Source organism: Rhamphochromis sp. 'chilingali' (genome assembly GCF_963969265.1).
Source record: "Rhamphochromis sp. 'chilingali' genome assembly, chromosome: 16".
Lineage (NCBI taxonomy): Eukaryota > Metazoa > Chordata > Actinopteri > Cichliformes > Cichlidae > Rhamphochromis > Rhamphochromis sp. 'chilingali'.
In genome coordinates, this window is record NC_137943.1 from 13,080,000 (window position 1) to 13,092,050 (window position 12,051).

At 40.0% G+C, this 12,051-nt stretch overlaps 1 protein-coding gene across 4 annotated transcripts in view; it reads left to right on the forward strand.

The window, feature by feature from the left end:
- LOC308412982 (SPRY domain-containing SOCS box protein 4-like) overlaps nt 1–12,051 on the forward strand; it is a 91,002-nt gene that overhangs the window by 17,711 nt on the left and 61,240 nt on the right. The gene's annotated exons all lie outside the window — the stretch shown is intronic.

Sequence of the window (12,051 nt, forward strand, 5' to 3'; positions counted from 1 at the left end):
CATTTCTCCCTTCTCAACAGTTTCAGCCATTAGTATGGTTCAGAAAAAAGGGAAACTGGTGGATTGTCTCTAAAGCTGTCACCAGAACCAATACTTAACCTTGCTGGGTACAATGTATCATTTAATATCAACATAGATACTATTTTGGTGTTAGTGTTGTCAGAAAAAAATGATACCTGGATACTAATTGACACAAAAAATTACATTCAGATCAAACGCAACAGTGTCGATACCAGCGAGGCTATCTCTGCTGCCTCCTGCTGATGCACTCCTGCACACAGGCACACAGCCCCTCCCCTCACTAGCAGCTGAACACATGAACAGCAGCACTTTAAATGTGCCAAAGCATTTTAAAGACTGAACCCCCGGTTTTTATGAAGAATTCTGAGAGGTCAATAAAGCTCCTATTTCAAACACAGTGAAGTATTTAACAGTTAATATAAATGATAACCTGGCCAGCACCCACCTTAACTACTAGTAGTTATTCACATTAAGGTAATGGATTGCGGCTATGGCTAATAATGTCTGTAATGTTAATGGACAGTGTTAATTTAATAGGATAACACAGGTACTTGTGTTGCGTTTCTCTTAAAGTCCTCAACTGAACCAGAGGAAATCCTTCCTGCTAGACAGAAACGGTAGTAGTCTACTTTAACAGCTATATGCTCAGCAATGACAATATGGTACCAAAACACCACATGGAGAGGATTAGTTCCTCTCCATTAGTTCCTCTTTAGCTAAATAGATTTGCCGAAAACCAGTTTGTTCATAATTTTCTCAATAAATGCCTTCTAGTATCAAATGCATTTAAGTATTGAGTATTTTCTTGGGTAAGGGTGAAGAAAAACCTGCATGGCACTATTTAAATATAAAACATGTAGTAACAGTCCCAGCACTAAACCGGCATGCCTGCAGTCTAAACCGTTTGCCCACATTTGGCAATAAAAGCATTTGGCCTGGCCTATAAAACAAAAAGTAGAACAAAGGAGACCCTGAAATACAAAGCAGATGAAATCCTGTATCAATGAAGAGAAAGAGAACATTTTACTTTTAAAACATTTGGTCTCCTTAGTCCCAGGCGCCTACCAGTCCCTTTGGAGGTTTTAGAATCTGTTGAAGAGATTATATATCTCCCCTGGCCTGGGAATACCTGTGGATCCCCCCACGGAATTGGAAAATGTTGCCGGGGAGAGGAACATATAAACTGCTCAGTCTACTGCCACTGCCACCCAACTTTGATAAGCAGAAGATAAGAGATGGGTGCATGGATATGAATTCATGCCTTTAAGAAAGGAGACCCTTTTTATACCCTCACATGTGCACCCAGCTTCCTCTACGAGTAGAATCTAATTCTCTGGGAAACATTTATTATGTATATATTGGGATTTTTTTTAATGTTTTGCAAAACCATGATAACAGTGGCTCAGCTTCACACAGAGCAGATATGGACCAAAAGTATCAACTGGAGTTTTGTCTGTTTGCACTTCTGTGATTTGTAAGATCTAAAATGGGTTTTTTAACCATTTCCCTCAGAATAGGTGCCTGCTGTGACTAAATTGAGAGCTGTCTGAATGAATCGAAACATTAATGTTGCATTACCGAAAACCACATTGCTGAGCCGAGAGACACTAAAATGCTCCACAACTTTAGAGTTGGGTGATAATTCCCCGGGGGTCCATCACTAACAGCAATCCGTTTCACGCGAAATGTAATCAGTGCATAAACAATGATAATGGTTGAACATTGTACATGGTACATTGCTCGCTGGCGGCCAAACTGTGTAATTACGACAGTGTTTCTAAATGACCTCAAATATGTAATTTTTGCCTGAAAAAATTCATGGTAATTAAGTGTAGCGTTTACATAGACCTGTTATTTTCATATATTTAGGTTAAAACAACCAATATGACGAATAAATGGACCTCAATTTAGCTTTTGAAATATGTTTTTCACACACTTACACAAATTTAAACAGTATAAAAGAAAGATTTTCATTTTGGTTGATCAGGACCAGTTGATGGCTGCATGAGTCATATTTTACACATTTGCCTAACAACCAAAAGATCCCCAGTTCAATGCTTGGAGGAGACTCAGAACCCTTTGGGATTGCATCAGAAAGAGCATAAAAAAAGCCAGCTCCAACATATAAAGCTACCCGCTGTGGCGAGCCCTTGTGAATAGGGGAGCAGCTGAAAGTAGCTTTCATAACCAGCTGGCAGAGTGTTACATCCTCAGTCTTAGTTCTTATCTGTTCTTATAGACCTGCGATCTCTTTCCCTGCTATCTTCTGATTTGTTTAAGGGAAAAGAACGTACAGTTTCCTTGTCCAGTGTCCTTGCTATAAAAACGGTACCTGATAGGTTCTTCCTTCATGTGTTGTTAGCTGTCAGGTTCATCCGGAGCCTTGTGTTGTCTTTATTTTAAAGTTTGTAGAGTCACTGTTGTTTCTATTTTTTTCCTCTTTGTTCACCTTGTTGCTCAAGGGAAAAACATCAGCGTGGTATTTTCACTCATCTTTTTATATTTATTTCTTTTTTTATAAAAGCATTCAAGCACACACTAGACTCCATTTCATAACGAGTGTACTGCAGCTCTTGGAGAACACTCAGGACAGAAACAGTATGTCATCCTGTCAGCACTTTGTGTTTTACTGCTGACATTATTCTGGGTAAAACAAAGTTTGTGTGTTCAGAGGGTACAGAGAGCAAAAAAGGTTAAGAAAAGCAAAGTAAAAAGACTGAGGACTCTGTGAAGCCAATAAATGTGCAGTAAGAATGGACAAATGGAGGGCAGATGCAAGGCATGAAGCAGGTACAGAGATATTGAGACAGACGGCCATTCAGCGATACAGACAGTTGTGAACCAGCTGTTTGTCAGCTGTTCCTCATCATCTTTTCCACGATACAACAGGTGGTTGTATTCGGCCGACAGATGCCGGCAATTTGTGGCGGCGGGATGCAGTAAGTGCCAGTTCATTTTTGGTTTTCTGGCTGATTTGTCTGCATCTGTGACGCATCAGAGCAATTAATTAATCAAGCATTTACTTTGAACCCATTTTAGGCAAAAGGAAATTAACTGCAAGTTTGTGCCCGTGTCTCAAGATTTGCTTCTTTGTTTTTTGAGCAAGCAAACGGAATATTTGGGGGTTTTGTTCTGTTGGTTGGCGAAGGAATGCAACCTTGAAAACCTATCCTGGTTTCTAGACAAAATTGTTGCTTTATGATTAAGAAAATAGTTCATTTTATTAAGACATGAAACATAATCCTTGCGTGCAGTCTTGTGGGGGTTGAGAGGTTTGAGGATGTTTGTGCACACCTTCCATAATCCAGTCGGTCCTTTGTGTGGTTAAAGGATTAGTAGCTATTTGAAATGTTTGGGTATCCCATGCTTGAGATGGGGAAATCTTCCAATATGTTTTCACTACCTTTTTAAAGAGACTTTTTTTTCCCCCCCCATTACAGTCGTGACATAAAAGAAAAATTCTGGTGTAATGCATCTCTTGTATACAGAAGAGTGGCCCTAGGGAAATATTTGGCCCTGTCGAGGCTGAAGGAGAGGATGGATAAATGACAGGGAGCTGGAGCGTTGAGGAAGGCAGAGGAGATATGGAAATGATGGAGCAGTTGATAGGGAGTTCGTTATTCTGTTCCTATATTTGGCTCTCTATATTATCCTCTCTTATTCTTACAGTGGAGACATCCTCTGTGTAGGCCTGCAGCCTACTGAAATCTGTCGCCGGCGTGCTTGTATCTGTGCGCGTGCCTCCTCAGTACTTCTGTAGTTGTCATGGCAACATTACATCTTCTGGCATATGGTGGTGGTGGGGGGGTTAAGTGGGTTTGATGTAAAAGGAGCCAAGGTGTTTTGTTTTCAGAAGGATATATTCATCAGTTTGACCTTTCACCTCACCAGATCAGCAGTGTGAATGTTTGAGGTGCCTTCATTTAGAATTCTTTATTTTTTGGTCTCATCTCGTTGCAGTGAGCCCCGCCTTCATTTGACTTGCCAGCACAAAACTAAACAGTCACTTGGAGCTTGTAGTGTTTGAATGTTTGCTGACACACTAATCCTCCACTGCCGCTCAGCGTTTTCTCTCTTTCTTTCTCGTTCCTGCCCATGGAGTGAGAGGAGAGAGTCGATGCACACTGTCACCTGATCGTTTTTCATTTTTAAATTTTATTTAATTTATTAAATTCTCCCAGTGTTCTCAAAGTATGGTGCTCAGGCCATTGGCAGCAATTGGTAACGTTTTAACCAGCCTGTGAAAGCTTTCCTGTGCTATTCATTCATTCGCAGTTTGTGTCATATTATGATATAGCAGCCTAGGAAGAGACAAAGAGAACGGCATGAGTAATGTTTAAAAAGAATATACACCACAATTACCAATACTGATACAGACTGTCGAGAACTTGTCAGCGCTCATCTTCCTTTAGCAGCCACAACCTTGAAACACAAACATTGGGGGTCTTGTATAGATCTTGTATAGAAACTAGACTGAGTGTGCAAAACGCAGGACACACATTGTTTCAAAACATGTATTCATTGCTATAAGGAAATAGTAGTAGAAAGGTTATGTATCAATACAACTTTTTCCAAAACCCAACGATAAAGAACGATAAAGAAAATCAGACAAAATGTTTTGCTATCACTAAAAATATTGACTTCATGTTGACTGATTAATGAGTTAATTTTTTAGCACTTGAGTTGCACGTAGAAGAGCACAACTACTACTGTCCTTAACACAGAATGGAAATATTTGACATCCTTCCAACAGAGCACATAGTGCTGATTGGTTTTGCAACAGTTTCCATTTTGCACGTTAATTGGAAATGGAAAAGGAATTAAAACAGTTTACCCAGACAGCCCTATTGCACTGATGAGCAGCTAGATAAATCAGAATTTGTATAACCAGCGAGCGAGTTATGAACATGTGTGATAACCACGTTTTAAAAGACTTGTCTAATACTTTGATTTGCTCATGAGATTGTCATTTGTCTCAATAGAATAATGGTTACATAGTTCTTATAATTATGGTGCCTTATACAAACCATTTTTTAAAAACTCAGTGGAATAGTTGAAAAAATTGATGGACTGCATAAATCTTTATTAATTTAGTAAGCCTTTGGGAAACACTGAGAATTAAAAGTTCCCAAACATTTGTGGTTTGGGTTTTTCCTGGTAGAATCAAGTATAATTTGAGCGTAATATCACTACCTTGGTTTCAATGCAATGGTAAAAATAGGAGCAGAGAAAACTGAATGAGCTGTAGAGTGATGAAGATTATTAGAGAGGTCAAAAACTGAGATGGACAGAGAGTGACACCTGCAGAGAGATGCTAATCCCAGAGTAAAGTGGATTACCGTAGCAGCCTCGTGCTCCCTCCCACTCTGTCTAGAGGAAATGGAGCTGCCGTAAGATGCTAAATTGCTGTGGGCTGATAAACTGCTGTCTGTGCTGCTGTGTTCACCAGAATGCTGCTCGATAGCACTCAACACTAAAACTCTTCTTTAATCGTTCTGACGTCGCCCACGTGTCGATATAGTATCCGAGTGTGTGGCTGCTGCATCTCGAGTCTGTACCGCGCACGAGTTCACAGACACATTTATTAAAGTACCTTAGCAGAGAGTTATTGAACAACCTGTGTTCATTCAGATTTAATGTTTCCCATCTATACTGAAAACTGAGTCATGACAATACTGAATTCAACCCTTTAAAGCCTGAGCTGTGAAATAATTGCCAGAAAATTAACTTTTTTTTTGAAAATGGAGTGCCTATTGAACCTTTATTGAAACCTTCTACATCGTGATGATGTAGAAGTCTCGAAAACATACACTAATAGCAGTATTGAGTTTTGATTAGCTTGCACCCATGCACATCAGCACAGATAGCATAGAGTACCCGTTTGCGTTAATAATGCACCATGAAACACGGGAAGACATGGAAGGAGAAGATGACTGACAAACATGAAAGCAAACTACACATAATTTTGTGTATAGGAAAACTCAACAGGCTATAATGAATCCTTTTAAAATATGAACAGTTTTTTAAAATCTTTTTGATCCCTGCAGTATTTTATAAATTTGTAATTTATTATATGAATTAAAAACATATTGTACATCTTGCTAGTACTGCCTTGGACCAGGTTGTTCAGAGATGCTCTTCTGCATACTTTAGTTTATTTGAGTTTTGTTTCCTTGTTATCAGCTCAAAGCAGTCTGGCCATTTTCCTCTGACCTCTGATATTAACAACGCGTTTTCATTCAGAGAAGTGCTGCTCATGGGATTTTTTTTTTCCCTCCACACCATTCTCTGTAAACCCTAGATATGGTGTGTGGGAAAATCCCAGTAGATCAGCAGTTTCTGAAACACTCAGACCAACTCGTCAGGCATCAACAACCATGACGTGTTCAAAGTCACTCAGATGACCTTTCTTAATTTTTAAGCTCAACAAGTCATCTTGACCTGCACGTCTAAATGTGTTGAATTGCTACCATTATATTTGTATTAACGAACAGGTGTGACTAACAAAGTGGCCGGTGAGCATATATTGCGGTGATGTGCAATAGTTGGCAGTCTTTAGTTGCTCCTGTGACCTTGAATCCTACAGTTGCATGTAAATATGTAGAAACATTGAGCAACAAAGGTGAAAACAACACGCACACTTTGCTGAGTGTGACATGTGGTAAATGGAAAATATGGAACTCTGGGTTTGATGGAAGCGTTAATGGTGCTCTGACAGATTATATGACCTACACAGGCTTTGAATGCAGAACACAAAGATGAAAGAAAAGGCACTTAGGAAAACTCAACATGCTGTAGTCTGTGTATATAAATATATTATTTATACTTGCTCAGAGCTGTCCTGATAACTTTTGGTTTATTGATGACTGTCAACCTTAACATTTGTGCGTTTGACAGACATTTCACCCTGGTCCCGGCCTCGTCAGTTCCACGTTGAATACAGAGTCGATGTTAGTCGACGTTAGGGCTGCCACAAACGATTATTTTGATAGTCGACTAGTCACCGATTATTTTTGCGATTAGTCGACTAATCAGATCATGCATCCATCGGACGTAAAACGTACAGCTTATTGCACCAGCATGCATCTGCTCTTATATAACTATCATTAGCTTACAGCTTGAAGTGTTTAAGGTATGTGCTAACTAAAAATAAAGACAAGATGATAGTTTATTAAATTTTAATGAAATTTGCAGATTGTTTCGGTGAAGTTTAATAAGCACCTTGCTATCTAAAATATAACAGGACACCGGAGTATATTCTCGAGTATCTCACACTTCTGATAATCAGCTGTCTGCTTGACGTTTATTCAGCTGTGTAAAAACTATAACTTTAGTCTCAGCCAAACCGATTTACTCAGGAACAAATAAAATACTAAAAAAAGCCAAACAATAATTTTTTTAAGTTATCTAAGTGACTTATATATCTTAACCTGAGTAGCGAAAGACGGCGGTGGGTTTGAAAACGATTTGCCGGGAGTCCGGTGTTCTCACGGGCTCTAGCTATCGAGCTAGTGGGTAACAGACGTCTCCGAAAACGTCAGAGCGCTTTTGAAAATATGTGGTGTCTTGATAAACTGAGCAGATATTACATTCTCGCCTGAAAATATGTTAAATGTTTATTTTGTGACCCAGAAAGAATAATAAGAGTAATATTAAACTAACTAGCTGCCGCCATTGTTGGAAACTGAGCTGCGCTATGAATTCTGGGACACAGCTTCTTCTTCTTCGGGGTTTAACGGCAGCTGGCATCCTTGTACATGCAGTGCTGCCATCTTCTGTTTCAGTCCGTTATTACACTCTTAAATCCTGCTACTTATTCCTGCGTCTTTTGTGATCTTACAAAGCTTCAAACGACGCGTCGACTATTAAATCAGTCGTCGACGATTTTGATAGTCGACTAATCGTGGCAGCCTTAATGTACGCTAAACACAGAGTATGTGCACTGTGACCTGGATTTCGTTTTACTAAAAGTCAGCATGTGGGAACCTGTGAAGTCATCAGCCTCCATTTGAATACTTTTGCCACGTTTTATTTTACAGGAATGTTTTTCCATAACTTAGTGAAAAACTGCTTTGAAAGTTAGAGACTTAAGTATTTCCACAGTTTGACGTGATGTTAAAGTTCAGTAACGTAGTGAAGGAGATGCACTAAAGCCTGTGTGCCATTGGATTAGCCGTGTGTGTGTGTGGTATCAGTGTCTCCACTGATTACTTCTGTCTCACCTTTTTTATCTGATTGTCTGTCTGCATGTGTATCCGGTTTTCTTGTCATGACTCAGAATTCGAAACAGCAGTTAATTCAATGGAGAATAAAATGACTAGTGTAGGTTTTTTATGGATTTCCCACTGACCTCACACGCTGGTGGCACACACGGGTTCCAAGCATGCACCTGAATATCTGAGGTGCAGACACGAAGACAAGCGTGGGATTGCAAACATCCCGTTGTAGCATCTCCAGCGTTGTCAAACCTTAATGTGATAAGAAAGATAAATCTATTCCACATATGACATGTTCATATGGCTGCAACACTCTGGAGATGACAAGCAGTCTAGAACTGTAGTAGTCTTAAAAAAACATGCTTATCTTTGAGACACAGCAGTGTGATAAGCAGTTTGATGTTGTGGACACAACTCTGTTGTTTTAAACAAGGTGCTGCGTCCAGTAATATAGCTTTGATGTTGTTGACGTTGTAGCCTGAGCACACGCTGAATGTCCAAAGCCGTCTTAGGTGACACTTAATGACTTCTTGCTGCAAAGGACTTGGTTTTCATAAGACATTTAATTGACTGGCAATACTGAAGTGTACTGAGGGCCTGCGGTCACATAGGAGTATGATTTTTCTAGCTCTCTGTGGACAGAAGACAGCCACCAATCAGACACGGATCTGTGCATGTATATGCATAAGTTAATGATTTAGGGTCTCTGTGGGATATAGAGACGGCACGTGGCAATGAGGGGTCAGCGGTGACAGACGCAGGCCAGCAGCTGTTAAAGGAAGGGAAGGAGGGGAGGAATAAAAGCGAGTATAAAAGGAGGAGTGGCAAGAGGAAGTGCTAGAGTGATGAATGGCTGGGCAGAGCTAGAGGGTAAAAAGGGTCGTGATGAAGGGTTTGGAGAGCAAAACGACAATGAGAAAAAGGCCAGTGGGTGGAGAGAGGGAGAGACGGTATCAACGGAAAAGATCTGAAATATATTTTTCAGTCTTAGTTCAAACACATTAAGAAGGCAATTATAGAGCTGAAATGAGACCGTTCAGTTGTGCTGCATATGTTTGCAAACGCTCGTGTAATGGAAACAAGTGTTCACACATGTGATTGCCTGTGATGGTCTTAAGCCACCTATTATCCCAGTATCAACCTCGGGGGATGAAGCTAAAATCTGTAGTTCTCCAAAAAAACGGTTAAGGCAGCTCCAGGTGAAAATGGCCGGCTCTTCAGCAAATGTGGGGAGGGGGATTTTATAACTTACCCTTTTAAAATGTATCATCCCTTAAATTTACACCTTAATAAGGATGTGGCTGCTTTAAATGAAAAGTGGGTGGAGACACGATAGTTATAGACGTTAGCCGTCGACTCCTGACTGTGGTGATGGTGCCTCTTGGTGCATTTTAATGCAGTTAATTAACATAATGCGGCTTACTGTGCAGCCAATTGTAGAAACAGAGCATCCAAGAAGTCTGTTATGCTCAAGTCCTTTTTTTTTTTTTTGCGTTGCATGCATGTTTGTGTGTTGGACCCAAAATGTGTTTGATACACTTATTAGCCAAGCCAGACAGCTTCAGCTGTCTTAGCCTTTCACCATCTTGGTCAAATACAGTCCAATACTAGCTCCTAAAACACAGAAGGCAACTGTTCACGTGGCTTATGTCTATCTTTTATATACAGTCTTTTGTTGTTATTATTAAATAAATCCTTTTTGATAATTTTGTCTTGTTCTCACATGTAGATCATTAAAAGGAAAGAAGATCAAATATGGAATAAAAGTTGAAGCTTAATATGCCTTCATTTTTTATACATTCTAGTAGGAGGCCTTTTCATTGCTAGTTTTCACCAATTCAAAGGCCTTGATAGTGCCATATGTCAGGTTTAGATATTTAGCACCCGAAAGCCACATTAATAAAGAAAATACTTTTTTTTTTTCTTGCGGGATCTCAGCAGTTACACACTAGTTTGTTGCCAGTATCCAGTTTAAGTGTGGTCATTAACTGCAACATGTTTCTTATCTTGGGGCTCTTTAAAATAAAGTCTGTCACTGTCAACTTAACCTTTATAAACTGTTAAACCTTTTTGACAGGAGACTCTTGATCACTTAAATGAGACTTATACTTTTTTAATAAATCTCTTCTGGACAAAAGTGTAATATTGTGTTATAGGTAAAAAACAATGATCCAAACAAAGACTGTAAGTTTAATGAAATTTCACACGTTTATTTTAAAATGAACAAAAAAGCTGCACAGGTTTGGAAAACAAGGGTAAATAGTAGGAGGGAGCACGAGAGACCGAGTAAGGTTGGGAGGAGGATTGGGGGAAGGTGTGGAGACTGAGGGTGTTGCGTAAAGAATAAGAGCTGGGTGAAGAGTAGGAAAAAGCACGAGAGGGTGGGTAAGGTAGGGAGGAGGTAGACTGGTTGAGTTGGGGCATAAGGACAGGGGGTAAAGGGTAAGAGTCGGAGGGAGTGAGAGGGATGGTAACCAGGCAGAGGTTTGGGTTTAGATCTTCAGTTGCTCTTTTATCTTCCATCTTCTCGTCACTTTTTCCCTCAAGGTTTTCTTCGATGTCCTCTTTTGTCTCCTGCTTTTCCTCCTCTTCTTCCTGCTTTTTCTTGTCCTTTCTTGGTTTGTCCGTTCCCTCCTCTTCTCCCTCGTGGTTTTCCAGTTTTTCCTCTTGGGAATTTGTTTCCAGGGTTTCTTCCTGGTGGTCAGCGTCGGGTGCAAGCTCCTATGTAGACAGAGTAAAATGTATTTCACTGAACTGTGACTCAGTCTGACAGAAGTTGTTAGGACCAAACATGACATTATGGTAAAGTGAAATGATAGCGGACACAGCTTACCTGAAGGACGTTCTTCCATTTGTCCAGATTTTCTTGTAAGTTCTCCATCAGAAGCTTGTTCTTAATTTGGAGCTCCTCCACTTTCTTCTTCTCCTCTTTCAGGCTCTTCTCGGTTGATTGCCACTTGCTGCTCCAGTGTTGTTCCCTGGTGTTTATCTCCATGTCTTTTATGGTCGATTCATGGAGGAGTTCTACCCAGGCTTTGGTTCGAGCTCTTCTTTTCTTCACACATCTTTGAAGCGCCTCATCCTTGAGTTTGAGCTCTTCTTGGAGGCTACTCACTTGCATTTTGTGAGCATCTTCAAGAACGGCAATCTTCTCCTTCAAAGATGCATTTTCCTCCTTTGCAGTCTTCAACTCCTGAGTGGCAAAATGGAGTGCATCTTTTAATTCTTGCACCGTTTCACTTCCAGCAATCTTGTTAGCTTCCTGCTGCTGTTTCATATCAGCAGCGCTAGTCTGCACTGGCCAAGATGCCTGAATGATTAAAAACATGCACGTAGTCCATAGTTAGAAAAATCAATCACAGTGTGATGTGTGGCATTAGAAAAGTTTAAGGTGACACAAGAAAAAGCAAAAACTGAGTCCTACAGATGTTATAAAACCACAAATGTTCACAGAGTTTTGTTAAAAGTGCTTACAGATGTTTAAGTATTACAAATGAAAGTTAAACTCCAAAGTGTACTCTGCTTCCTGAAGATTATGAAAGCTTTAGACACATTTTGAGCAAAAAATTCAAAAAATGCTTTTGCTTGCTCACACGAGAAAAGCTTACCAGATTTTCTGAGACAAATGTTGGGTCCATTTGGGCTCAGAAACACTGAAGAGTCGCTGTTACACTTGTTTAGCTGTCGATATTTTTCCAAAGCGTTCGTCGAGTCACAGCAAATAGCGAGAGATGCTTGTAGGTTCAGGTTGGTGTTTAGAAATGAAATATCCAGGTAAACACTGTGTTTGGAGAATCCTGTTCAAAAATCATCA